Raw genomic sequence first — 12,472 nt, 5'->3', positions numbered from 1 at the left:
GAGATAAGATTCGCTATCTTCAGTCTACTCCACTGTAACTTCAGGGAGATAAGACTTGTAACTTCAACCTGCTCCACTGCAACTTCAGGGAGATAAGGTTTGTGATTTCAACCTGCTCCACTGCAACTTCAGGGAGATAAGGTTTGTGATTTCACCGATGTTGCTACACCGTTCTCTATGGACATGATCTGTAGAATCGGTTTCATGTACATATGCTTATGCCAAATAATTAGGATGCTATGATCGAAAATGAATCAAATGTTCCAAACTAGATGTGCTATGAATGATATATGAATGCAGAAATGAGAATGATCATTTTTTAAATGCTTAAGGTATCATCGCTTGTTGTTCAGCAGGGCATTATCACTGACGTATTACGCTGCCATTTTGTTCGGCTGGTGTTTTTGACAGAAAACCCAAAGAAACAATCACATTCTGTTCAGTAAGCTTGGCCCGCTGTAATTTTAAAGTCCCTTCCACTGTACCTTCTGGGATATAAAGTTTGTACCTCCCACTGCATCTTTAGGGGAATAACATTTGGTTTCTTCCATCCATCCTACTGTAACTTAAAAGTATAGGATTTGTATCATCTTCAATCAATTTGATCTGTTACACCATTCCCTAGGTGTAATGACCAGATGTATATACCTGATATTTGCATGAATGCAGAGTATTATTTTTCTTTTCCCGATAATGATCTATTTTTATACTTGGGTTGACATTGCTTGTTATTTGTCGAGGTTGTATCACCGAAGAAATGTCTTGTCTTTTTGTTCAACCAATAAAAGGTCCAAAGAGATAATCATCTTTTTCCAATATTTCCAACCCTTAGGCTTGGTGAGTTCTAAACAATAGTCCTGTTTCAGGTTCTTGTATTATTTAGAAGCTTCTAAAGTAATATGCGAAACTCCTTTTATGAAAGTATTATTAGTCCACTAATCGTTATTTCAATGCAAAATACTTAAAAAAGATCATAACAATGGATCGAAAGGAAATTAATTAAGAGCATAGCTCGAAGCAAGTAAGTTAATCAAGGATCGCAAATGCAATTAAAAAGGAAACTTATTGAGACGTATCTTGAAAAGAATAAGTTAATCAAAGATAGAAAATTTAAAATGGGTAAAATGGGAAACTAGGTGCCCCAGATATCGCAACTTGAGCTTCTCTGTACCAACTTCTTGAGGACCATTTTGAGCTCAATCTGTGTTTAGGGGATTCGGAGTACTTTGTCAATCCCCCAAGACGTAGTATACTTCTTCATTGTTAATTCAAGCGTAGCAAGACTACTGGATGCCCCACTTTGATCCAAATTTGAGCCACCCTTTTCGGGTTTTCAACTCAAATCCCCTTTGGTCTCAAGGCGCCCTTTGCGGGTTTTCACCTTGGCCTCTCATTTTTCTTTCTTCTCTTTTTTGGTGAAGTATTTTTGATTGAATCCGTATTCACAAGATTAGGCAGGTTCTTGCCATCACCTTGGTCAGTATCGACGCTCTTCCATAGGAGACTTTTTTTACCACATAAGGTCCTTCCCAATTTGGCGTACACTTTTCTTTGAAGTCTTTTTTGTATAGGAAAGATCTTTTTCAATACTAGGTCTCCCTTTTGAGGTGAACCTTTTTGTTATTTAATTTTGGTACGCTTGCTCATGGTGGATAGCTTTCAACCTCACTTCTTCGATCAAATTCAACTGATCACATCAAAATTGGATCCATCTGGCTTCATCTAACTTCGCCTCTAACAAGACTCAGAGAAAAGGAATCTCGATTTCAATGGGCAAAACTACTTCCATTCCATAAACTAATGAGAAATGTGTTGCCCTGACGAAAGTCCTGGCTGACGTTTGATAAGTATAGAGGGTAAATGGTCACTTCTTTACGCCAATCTTTACAAGTCTCGATCATTTTTTGTATGACCCTTGTTTAGTTGTTTTTATTCTTATACATTTTTTGCTGCCTCTACTGTATTGTTTATTTTGAGGTGAAATGGCATCTGTTCTTCGAACAGACTGCAAACTTTTGACATTGTGCAGTTGGGTATGATCTTTTTTGGCATTTCTTATCGGCACATGATCTCTCCTCCCTTTTTTTTTGAAATTTTGATGACTGTCGACTTTGTAATATTGGCATATGAAGCGACTTTCACCCTCTTCGTGAAGTAATCGACGACCCCAAAGATGAATCGGTATCGATTAGAATCTTTTGATGAGATCGGCCCCATAATATCCATACCCCACATATAGAAAATCTGTGAAGAAATGGAGGAGGCACATAAGTCTTGTCTTCCTCCGTTTGGCATTTACGGCATAACTGATACAATCTCTTTCCATGGTGGATCAACAGTACTCGAACCTCATGATTAGCTTGGCTAACATAAAACCATTAGCATGTGTCCTTCTGACACCCGTGTGGACCTTTTTTAGCATCCACAGGCCTTAGTAGCCCAGGTATATCTTGATACGATCATGCAAAAATATATTTGAACTCTTGACATCTCGGTTTGTCTCTGTGGTGGTATAGGCTTCGATCTTCACCTATTTCTCTTCTTTTAGGTTCGTAATGTCCATTGCCCCTTTGTAAGGTAGGATCTATTTCTTATCTTGTTCTACCATCCTCAACAAATCAGAAGATATGTTACAATCTTTGTCATCTTTAAAATCCTTAGATCCCTCTAGACACATATCTCACTCAAAAGGAGATTCTGGGTCAGTAGCAGCATTGCTTATGTCATTGATATCTTGTACGAAGGAGGGTTCCAAAGAATAAATGATTCTAAGGATGATTATTTGTATGGTATGATCATGAATGAAGAATAAAAGAATATTTGAGATAACATCCAAAAGAACGAAAGAATCTAAGAATAATTGTCTGTATAGAATAAAAGAGTATTTGCTCAAAATGATAGCAAAGATGCATTTTATTGAAATAAAGATTTTGGACACAAGCCTATTTCACAAAAGAATTCTTATTACTTCTAGTCTTAAAGCAACAAGCGTGTTTTGAACATTACTCTAAATCAACTCTAAAAACTACATGAATCTCTTCCGCAGTCCAATTGTTCTGAACACTTCCAAGTATGTAAAGGCAGATGCCTAATAAATTCTCTTCCCCATCTCCCTCTTCGGATACGGTGTTAATGTTTAGATTTCCCATCATTCCTACCGTGTCTTTGACATCTTCAAGGAATTTCAACTCTTTTAATTAATGTGATGCATGTAATGCTATGTAATGTGATGTAATGTGATGCAAGTGCATGAATGCAAAAAGAGGCGTTGATTCTGATTTAATTCTATTAGAACAAAACAAATCTCTTTACATAAAATGGATATTTATACGGTTTTATCCTCATACTCTAGGCTAAGACATCGATCCCTTTTTTTATATCCGGCAGTTAAGATCAAATCTCGTGAAACTTCCCAATGGATACTTCTACTAGCTTATTTTGCTTGATCCGGGCTGCGGCCCATTGCTCATTCATCCCCGTGAGGCTTGTTAGTTTCTTTAAGAAAGTTGACGGTTCTCGAATAATCATTGTTGGCTTGAATCCTCGAAGCATAGTCGTATATTCCTCCACGGACTATCAACCTTTTCTTGTTGTTTTCTCGGACCATATTCGGACGACCGTATTATATTCCACTTTATCAAGAAATCCATTCTCCATGACAAGCTTTTCTATTTAGCAATCGAATGTAGCTCAACACCTTTTTTCTATGATGAAGATGCAATGCAATCAAAACAAAAGAAAACATGTTAGCACAGGAGAAATAAACAAAATAGAGTACCTATCAGTGTGACCACTAGGGGTTCGGAGTGGCTCTACTTAGGGTGGGCTCTTAAGACTCGCTATATGGGGTTTGGTTCTAAAGACAGGGTACCTGAACCAGCAGATTCCTCAATCTTTACCCATTATAGGCTCATATAGAATGAGTTCTATTCAGGGGGATACATTTCCCTATGGCTATACGAAGATGAAAATCTCACGAAGACATAGGTACGGATGTATCCCGGAAGTAGTCTACTAGCCCATGCGGAGGTGAAAACCTCACCAAGGCATAGCTTCTCACTCCCACCTAAAAAGGTAAAATCGACCGATCATGCGATGTAATGTGCAGAAGGATACCAAAACTCAAACCAATACAACAATTATAAACCATAATGATGAGGATCGTAACAGAGACGGGTGAAATACAAAGAAAAGATCTCCAAGAGGAAAATACAATACAATCCTAAAAGAAACACATCAGTACAACAACATAAATGATAAACAGAGCACCTATTCAGGTGACCTCTAGGGTTTGGTGTGGTTCTACCTAGGGTTGACTCTTAGGGCTCATTATATGTGGCTCGGTTCTAGAGTAAGGGTACCTGAACCAGCAGATTCCTTGATCTTCACCCATTGTAGGCTCAAATAGACCGAGTTCAGTTTAGGGGAACACATTTCCCTATGGCTGCACAGAGATAAGAATCTCACGAAGACATAGGTACAGATGTATCCCGAAAGCGATCCACTATCCTGCACAGAAGTAAAACCTCAAGAAGGAGTAGTTTCTTACTCCCACTTAAAAGGGTGTAACCAAGCGGTCATGCAATGTAATATGCGAGGATATTTGTATAAAAAAACTCGAAGTAATAAAGAAAATAGGAATAAAATGATGAAAACCATAACAAAAACGGATGAAATGCAATGAAGGGGTCGTATATTAAAACCAAAGTTTCTATTTTCGACCAAAAGACAAAAGTTAATCAACTTGTGGCTTGACTCTCTTATTTTGTCCCCAGTGGAGTCGCCAAGCTGTTGAAACCATTTTTTTGTAAAAAGGGTCTACTTTGATTTTGAAAACGAAAAAACTAGAATGGAGTCGCCATCAATCCTTTTTATTTAGGTGTGATCGGATCACCTAGAAATTTGGTCGTTTTAATAAAATATCTCGATTTACTAATACAATTATTGTTTTTTGGTCTACAATATTTGAGAAAACAGGTTCGGGAGTCGGTTACGTGCGAGGAAGAATTAGCACCCTCGATACACCCAAAATTGGTACCTAGTTGATTAATTAATGTCTTAATGTCAAAAATTCGAGAAGATTTTGAAATACAATCCCATTTGAAAATGTTTGAATATTCTCGAACAAGGCATTAAGATTCTCTTACTCCGAAGGAATAAAATATCACATCCAGTGCGTTAGGATGCAACAATTTAAACCCTCGAAATCAAGATCATCTCGTGATTTCCAAAGTTCATGCATTGAAAGTTTTAAAGGATATTCGGCTATTTGGTCAAACGAAAAAAATGAAATCCAGCACGTTAGGGCACGATTTCTCGGATTTCCAAACACGGAATATTGCCTTACTTAATTTTTTTTTGAACAATAATGAATACAACATTTAACAATGTGCATTTATTTTGTTTGAAATAAATTAAAGTGATCTAAATTGGATAAATATGTTGGGGTTTAATTCACGATGCGATTTGAATAAAATAGCTAAAAAAAGCGATGTGAAACATGAGGTAATAATATATGAATGCTATGAATGGAAATAATATGAAATTACAAGTAAATGTATCATAGTACATACAATGACAACAATCACATAACATTCATCATTTAAATAATAACATCAATAAATAAAGGCCGATGAATTAAAAAACGTATAGCAATTTAAAGATAAAGCAAATTAGAATAAATAAAATGTAGACACAATTTAACGTGATAATAAATGGGTTTAAAATAAATATAGTGAAGAAAGAATTTTAAAAATAAAAAGAAATTTTAAAAAATGATATATATAATTTTAAAAAAATAATAATATATGTACATATAAAAGTGTGAAATACATGATGTATAAAAAAATCTTAAAGTAAATAATAGTAAAACATTTCAAAATAAATAAATAGAGTTTAAAATAAGGTATATAAAACAATTTAAAACAAGTAATAAATAAATTTTAAATAAATAATACCTAAAAACGAGCTTAAAATAAATAATGGGTAAAGCAATTTAAAGAATATGGTGTATGAAATAATTCAGAATAAAATATCTCAAATAATTTAGAACAGTTTAATCTGAATAATACGTGAAACTTAAAATAATTAAAATAATTAAAATAAAAATCAAAGAGTCTAAATTCACATGAAAAAGGGTTAGATTGCAAATAAAATGAAATTTTAGGGTCCAAATTCGAATAAAATGAATGCAAGTATATAAAAAGGACTAAATTAAAATCTAAATAAAATTAAAAGGGGGAATTCAGACATAAAAATGAAACAGCAGTTAAAATTAACGGGTCAAATATAAAAGAAAATAAATAAAAAAAATTGGACCGGATTAAAACGCCCCTAAAATCGGGAGGACCACGGGCATAAATAAACCATTCAGCGAAAACGCGTGGACCCTATGCGGGTACGGGTCGGGTCACGCCTGGATAACCTGATACGGCGCCATTTTGGCGCTTGGGCTTTGGGTGTAAAACGACACCATTTCCCACTTCTTATTTAAGCCCATTTTTTTTTAAAAATTTCCATTTTAGTCCTCACCCCTAAAAAAATACTGAAAAGAAACTCAGACCCTCTCATTTTCTTCCCTTCTCCGGCGATTGGGCCATTCGGTGGTCCGCCTTACCTCCGCCGTTGCCAGTGGCCGGCGTTGCGGAAAAAAGGCATTCTAACCCCCGTTTGAAGCGCCTTTGAAGGCTAGGCCACCAAAACCCGAAGAATCGAAAGGAGATAGAGCTTAACCCTTTTTCGGATTCGATTTCTACAACGGAGAACCCTCCGACGTCGCAACCGTGGGGAAATCAGGTGAGTCTCCTTCTTTCCCTTTTTAGTTTATTTTAAAACCGATTTGTAAGAAAAAAATGTAATAAACAGAAAAAGATAAAAGGAAGAACCGATGAACACCTTTTAATCTTTAGTTTTCTTTTTATATTTGCTTGCGTTCCCTCCAAAAAAATACAATGAAGAGATTGCAACCTTTACAGCCGATTACAATTCATTTGTTTTCTTCATTTTGTTTTTTCTTGTTTGTCATTTTTCTCTTTGTTTGTTTCTTTGTTGTTTGTATTGCTTGCGCGTTGCAGGTGGTTGTCAAAGAAGCGTGGAGGTTGGCAATGGCGTGTGGGCAACGGTGGCAGAGGCGTACAGCGGCTGAAGCTAGGTTTTTTGTTTTGTTTAGGTTTGGGTTAATTGGGCTAGGGTTTAGGTCATCTGATTGGGCTTGCTTTTGGGCTTGATGTGTAATGGGTTTCAATTTTATAATTTAGACTTTTATACTTTGGGACTTTTTATTTATTTATGTGTTTGCTGGGTCTTTTGGTGGGCTAGACAAATTTGGGCCCGTACAAGTATTATTCTGATAATTCGCAATTTACTTAATCATTAAGTCAATCTGAAGTACCATGATTGAAAACTATTTATTGTATACTATTTACGAAAATAATTCATCCAATTGTTCCGTCTAATGACCTCATAATATGAGTTACCCTCATATGATATCATTGATTCCTTTAATTAAATTCGTTCACTCAATACAATTTTATTTTATCTCATCGTCACCATTGTGCCTTCTTAATATGATCATTGTCAACTAAAGGCTGTGATAAATTGTTCGTTCGAAAATAAGCAATCCGTGACCATGTTCCTTATTTTTCAATCCACACAATGCTAATGAGAGGATATCATTAACTCTTTAATCGAGTTATGAATTCCATTGTTGTTAGTAAAATCATGCCATACACAAGTTATGTACGCAACATATTGACTATCAGCTCAATCATCTTTAAAGTATAAACCTCCACTTATATCAAAGCACATGAGTTACTTATGCATGATTATTTTCTAACTCAGGATTTAGGAAAGTCACACAATGAATGTCACAAGTGAATTAATTCACAAATGGGCTTAGAGTTAATTGAATTTAGGTCCAATTCAATGTATTATTCTTCCAAGGAGTACATCTATATCTCCACTCGTGAAGTCAACTGCTTCGATAACTAAGATTAGCTATCTCCCTAATTGGGGGAATTGTTTGAAATGACATATTTAATGGCATACTTCATAGGCACTAAAGAGCAATAAGATGAAGGAGGTTTTTTTTTTTCACAACAAAATATGGTAATAAGATCCTAAGAAGTTTTCAATGAAATATTATCAAGTTGTAAACGCATTGGTGAATTTTGACATTAAATTAACCAAGGAAGGAGACCAAAAACCTATGAATGCAACTTATCATAAATTTAATGGGTTGTATTAGGTACTTGACATGTACTCGTCTTGGTGTACTCTTTGGAGTTGGTTTAGTAAGCAGGTATGGAGAATAGAAAGACTTCTTACTTAAAGGTAGCTAAGCGAATTCTCAAATACATCAGAGGGATAGTTGATTATGGGTTACTATTTTCATCAAAAGAAGTTACAGAACTTGTTGGTTCTAGCGATAGAGACTAGGCCAGAAGCCATATGATGATCGCAATAGCACTACCAGGTTCATGTTCCACCTTGGTGGCATTGCATTCACTTGTCTTCAAAGAAGCAATCTATTGTTGCTTTATCAATTTGTGAAGCATGATGTATTGTTGCAACTTCTTGTATTTGTCATGCTATTTGGTTAAGAAGGCTATTTCATAAGGTTCATCATGAAAGGTCTAAGCATATTGATATTCGGTTTCATTTCATAAGGGAACATGTCAAAGCAAAAGAATTTAACCAACTACTTCAAGTGAATTCTTGCAATCAAGTTGTTGATATATTTACAAAACCACTGAAAGCGGAAGTTATTCGATACTTAAGAAAAGTTGTACGGAGCTAAAGCTCATAAAAGGAACACGTTTAAGGGGGCAAATGTTGGAGTTTTAACTTGAACCTTCACTATTCAAAGTAGAAGTTTGAAGGACCGCACTTAACTGTATATTTACTTCCGATTTAAGGATATATTTTCTTCCTATTTAAAGGATGAGAAGGGTTAGAACTAGAAGTAGGCTAGCAACGTATAAACACAAAATTCAACACGTTTCTCATGAACTCGATGCAAAACATACTAGAAATTAGATTTCTAGGAAGCAGTCTTTAAACTCCCAAGGAAAAGATTACAGAAATAAAGTGGTAACATTATATATAAACCAAAATAACAAAGGATCAGAAAAACAAGAAAAGAAAGTATGGAATGAGGAAGCTCATCTAATAAATGACGTTTAAGCGTAGTGAAGGCATCAAAAGAAGTAGTCTCAACAGATGCTGGTCACCTATCCTCCCATTGGCTACTATCCCGCAGTATCTGTAGAGCTTGCTAGTTGCTACCATATGCGGTTGCTGCTAAGAGCTGGTTCAATATCGAAGGCTAGCTATTTGACCCATCTGCTATATTAACGGCCTAACGCCACGGTATATGTCGTATAAGTTATAACCTTTACCAATAAAACTGAAATTGAAGGTAGTTTAAGTAGAAAGAATATGCCAAACCAGATAGAAGAGTAGCCAAAAACCACCATCTGCAAAGCCATGTACACCTTATGGCTATATATGCATATATTTTGTGTGTGTGTGTGTGTGTGTAAAACTTGGGAAAGTTTTGGTTTTAGCTTTGATTTCATTACGATGACTGCTTTGTTAAATAACTTGGTTTACTAATTTAACTAATGCTTATTTATATACACTTAGGGCTTCGTTTTAACAATAAAAAAGAATATTTGGAACTGTCGATTAATTAAAAGATACTTTATTTAACTTTATAAGAGGTTCATCCAATAAAAGGAAAAGTACAAAAAGTAAAAAATCCAGTTCAGGTCACAACTGGTTTTAACCATTTTCTGAAGAGAACTAATGGAGCTGTTTAAAGAAATCAACAGAAGCCGACAACATTTCTAACATATATATCATTTCATTAACCATGACAATTTAAGTCATGGGAAAGGCAGAAGAATCATGAAAATCATTCTTCCTAGGGCATTAAATAAAATACAATACAAAGAAAACAAGTGAAAAATCTAGGTAGATATATTTTCATACTCTCATGTTCACTCAGCCTAAATGAACATCTGTTTAAAGTGAAAGTACGGTGAGAGTATGGAAGCTATCCTCGTCGGAATCTGCCACCGGAGATCTTCTCACATGGGTTATTCGTTCGGAAACTAACCGAAGAGCTCGCTGCCATCGCTCACCATCGCCCGGAGATGGCTGACGGTCACCGCCAGCATCGAAAGCTATCTGACTCAACTGAAAAAAGAAGAGCCTGGTTGCATAAAGCATATCAATGTAAACTCGACGAACAATCCTGAATCTGAAGGCAAGTTTGACCACAAAAGGGCAAATGAAGCCTGCAAGTAAAGGAGCACTTATACTATGAGCGGGAGTTAAGAGGTGGAGTTTGGCTAATGCTACCAAGCAAATCCCCATGGAAGCTAGCTAATCAACTCACAACAAAAACAAGAAAAAGGAAGAGTCTCTACGTAATGAAATATTGACAAAATGTACCAGAGATCAAGCTCAAAGTAAAACAATTTATGGCGGCTTTGTCCGTGCTGGAGTCGTTGTGTGTTTTAAAACTTGTCTTTCCGTATATATTTTTTCCTTTTGTGTTTAAAGTTTTGAGATTGTAATAATTTATTTTGTATTTATATTTAAAAATTGAAAAAATAAAATTTTAATTTTATTATTTTAAAAATAATAGAATTTAACTTAATGAATATTTTAACTTAAAATATGAATATAGAATTTAGCCTATAAAAATATATATAGTATTTAGCTAAATTTTATTTTTATATCTTTGACTGACAAGATATTTATATAGAAGTTTTAATTAACACTAATCTCAAAATTAAATGTTGAATATCCTAATAAAATAAAATGTTGGATGTTAATATTAGCTTTTAAGTAAAGTAGTAAACACACTTGAAGAAATATTTTCAGCAATTATGATTGTATGAGTACAATTTTGGTTACCATCATCATTATTATTTGTTTAATATGCCCATACAATACATGCAGAATAGTAGATCATGCAGCAACTCGACTAGTAGCGTCCCCCCTAATTATTTATGTCACAAATATCTATTTGAATACATTTGAAAGAGAAGTGGGGCCTGCTGGGAAATTTCCTTGAAGTTTCGGATGGTCCTCCCAGAGAATGATGTTTTCAGACTTGTTTGTATCAATGTGGGAATAATGCAGACGACATATATACATGTCTTTATATTATTAATTATATTTGTTGTTCAGCCAACCTAACCTGTGTGTGTCCTCGATTTCCGCCATTAATTCACCATATCCAGCTTTCACCGCAAAAACATACACATTTGCTTGCTTAGTTTAGACTTGCAATGATTATCACCACATATTTTTCAATGCTCATTTTAAAAATTAATGGTGAAACGTTGTTTGTAACTTTGTTTTGGTGAATTACATACTATTGGGTCATGTATTAAGTTACTGAAACCAATTAATTGTAGCCCTAAAGCTCTGTGACTTTATCTATGATGATCAGGTGACCATATCAAGTTGGTGTGGGTGTCTTTTGGTGAATAATTCTTTTAATTTTGGAATATGGTTTTTGTGATTTAGTTTTAACCCATATTCAAGTTTATCCTTTGACGAGAACAATGTCAGAATTTCGTATTAATGTACATAAGACAAATGATGGTTTCCTCTCAAGTGCCTATTAATTAGTTGTTTTTATGTTATTGAATAATCTTCAAATTACTAATATCTTGGCCTATTTGACTCTTTTTTTTTTTTTCCATTTTCCAATAAAATAAGGGTTGCATGGCCACCACACAGTCGAGATAAACGAAGCCACACTCAGCTTACAGAAAGAGGCCACAAATGATCTTTACCAAAAGCCTTACAGAAGACTTGGGAAAGGAGACCATAGACGGTCTAGTAATGCCCTACATCAAACGGCAAAGACTAAGATAAAAAGATTGAATTCAACAAGGTAGCAACCTAGCCCCAAGCAAGATAAAACTAAAACGGTCTTCGTTACTAAGCACTAGTAAGGTAGAGGGCGAAACCCATCAAGAACGAGCAATGGAGATGGTTGGAAACCACTCAACCATTGTAGCCTTTAAACGACATTAGACGTCCTACAATTGCTCCACTAACTCTGAGCGCTAGGAGGTAGGGGTTGTTTGAACATGGGCCCAACAATCCTGATAAGAAACCATCCATTCATTGGTTTTTTTTTTATAAAAATAATTTAAAAAATTTAATTAATTACAAAAAAGAATTTTTTTTTAATTAAACACCAAAATGACTTAAAATTTACAGTAAAAGTTGGTAGAACCAAATGGTTTGGCACCACCAACATGCTACATCAGCATCTAGGATAAGAAAATTATTTTTTTAGTGGAGCTATGTAGAATGGCGTCACCTGTATAAATACAAGGGAAATATTATAATTTTTGAGAAAATGGGAGGCTTTAAAAACAATTTTCTATTTTCTGGAGGAGCTAATTTAATTGGCGCCACCAGATTTCGATGGCTGACACAC

General features: G+C 35.0%; 1 long non-coding RNA gene across 1 annotated transcript; it reads left to right on the top strand.

The window, feature by feature from the left end:
- Positions 1-11,371: 11,371 nt before the first annotated feature.
- LOC128296256 (uncharacterized) lies at positions 11,372-12,080 on the top strand. The gene is made up of 2 exons (XR_008286803.1): positions 11,372-11,467; positions 11,740-12,080. It is a non-coding gene; the product is annotated as an uncharacterized LOC128296256 (long non-coding RNA).
- Positions 12,081-12,472: the final 392 nt, after the last annotated feature.

The sequence above is a fragment of the Gossypium arboreum genome, chromosome 8 (genome assembly GCF_025698485.1).
Source record: "Gossypium arboreum isolate Shixiya-1 chromosome 8, ASM2569848v2, whole genome shotgun sequence".
Classification (NCBI taxonomy): Eukaryota; Viridiplantae; Streptophyta; class Magnoliopsida; order Malvales; family Malvaceae; genus Gossypium; species Gossypium arboreum.
The sequence above is the reverse complement of the archived record's forward strand: the minus strand, read 5'-3'. Positions and strand labels throughout refer to the sequence as shown.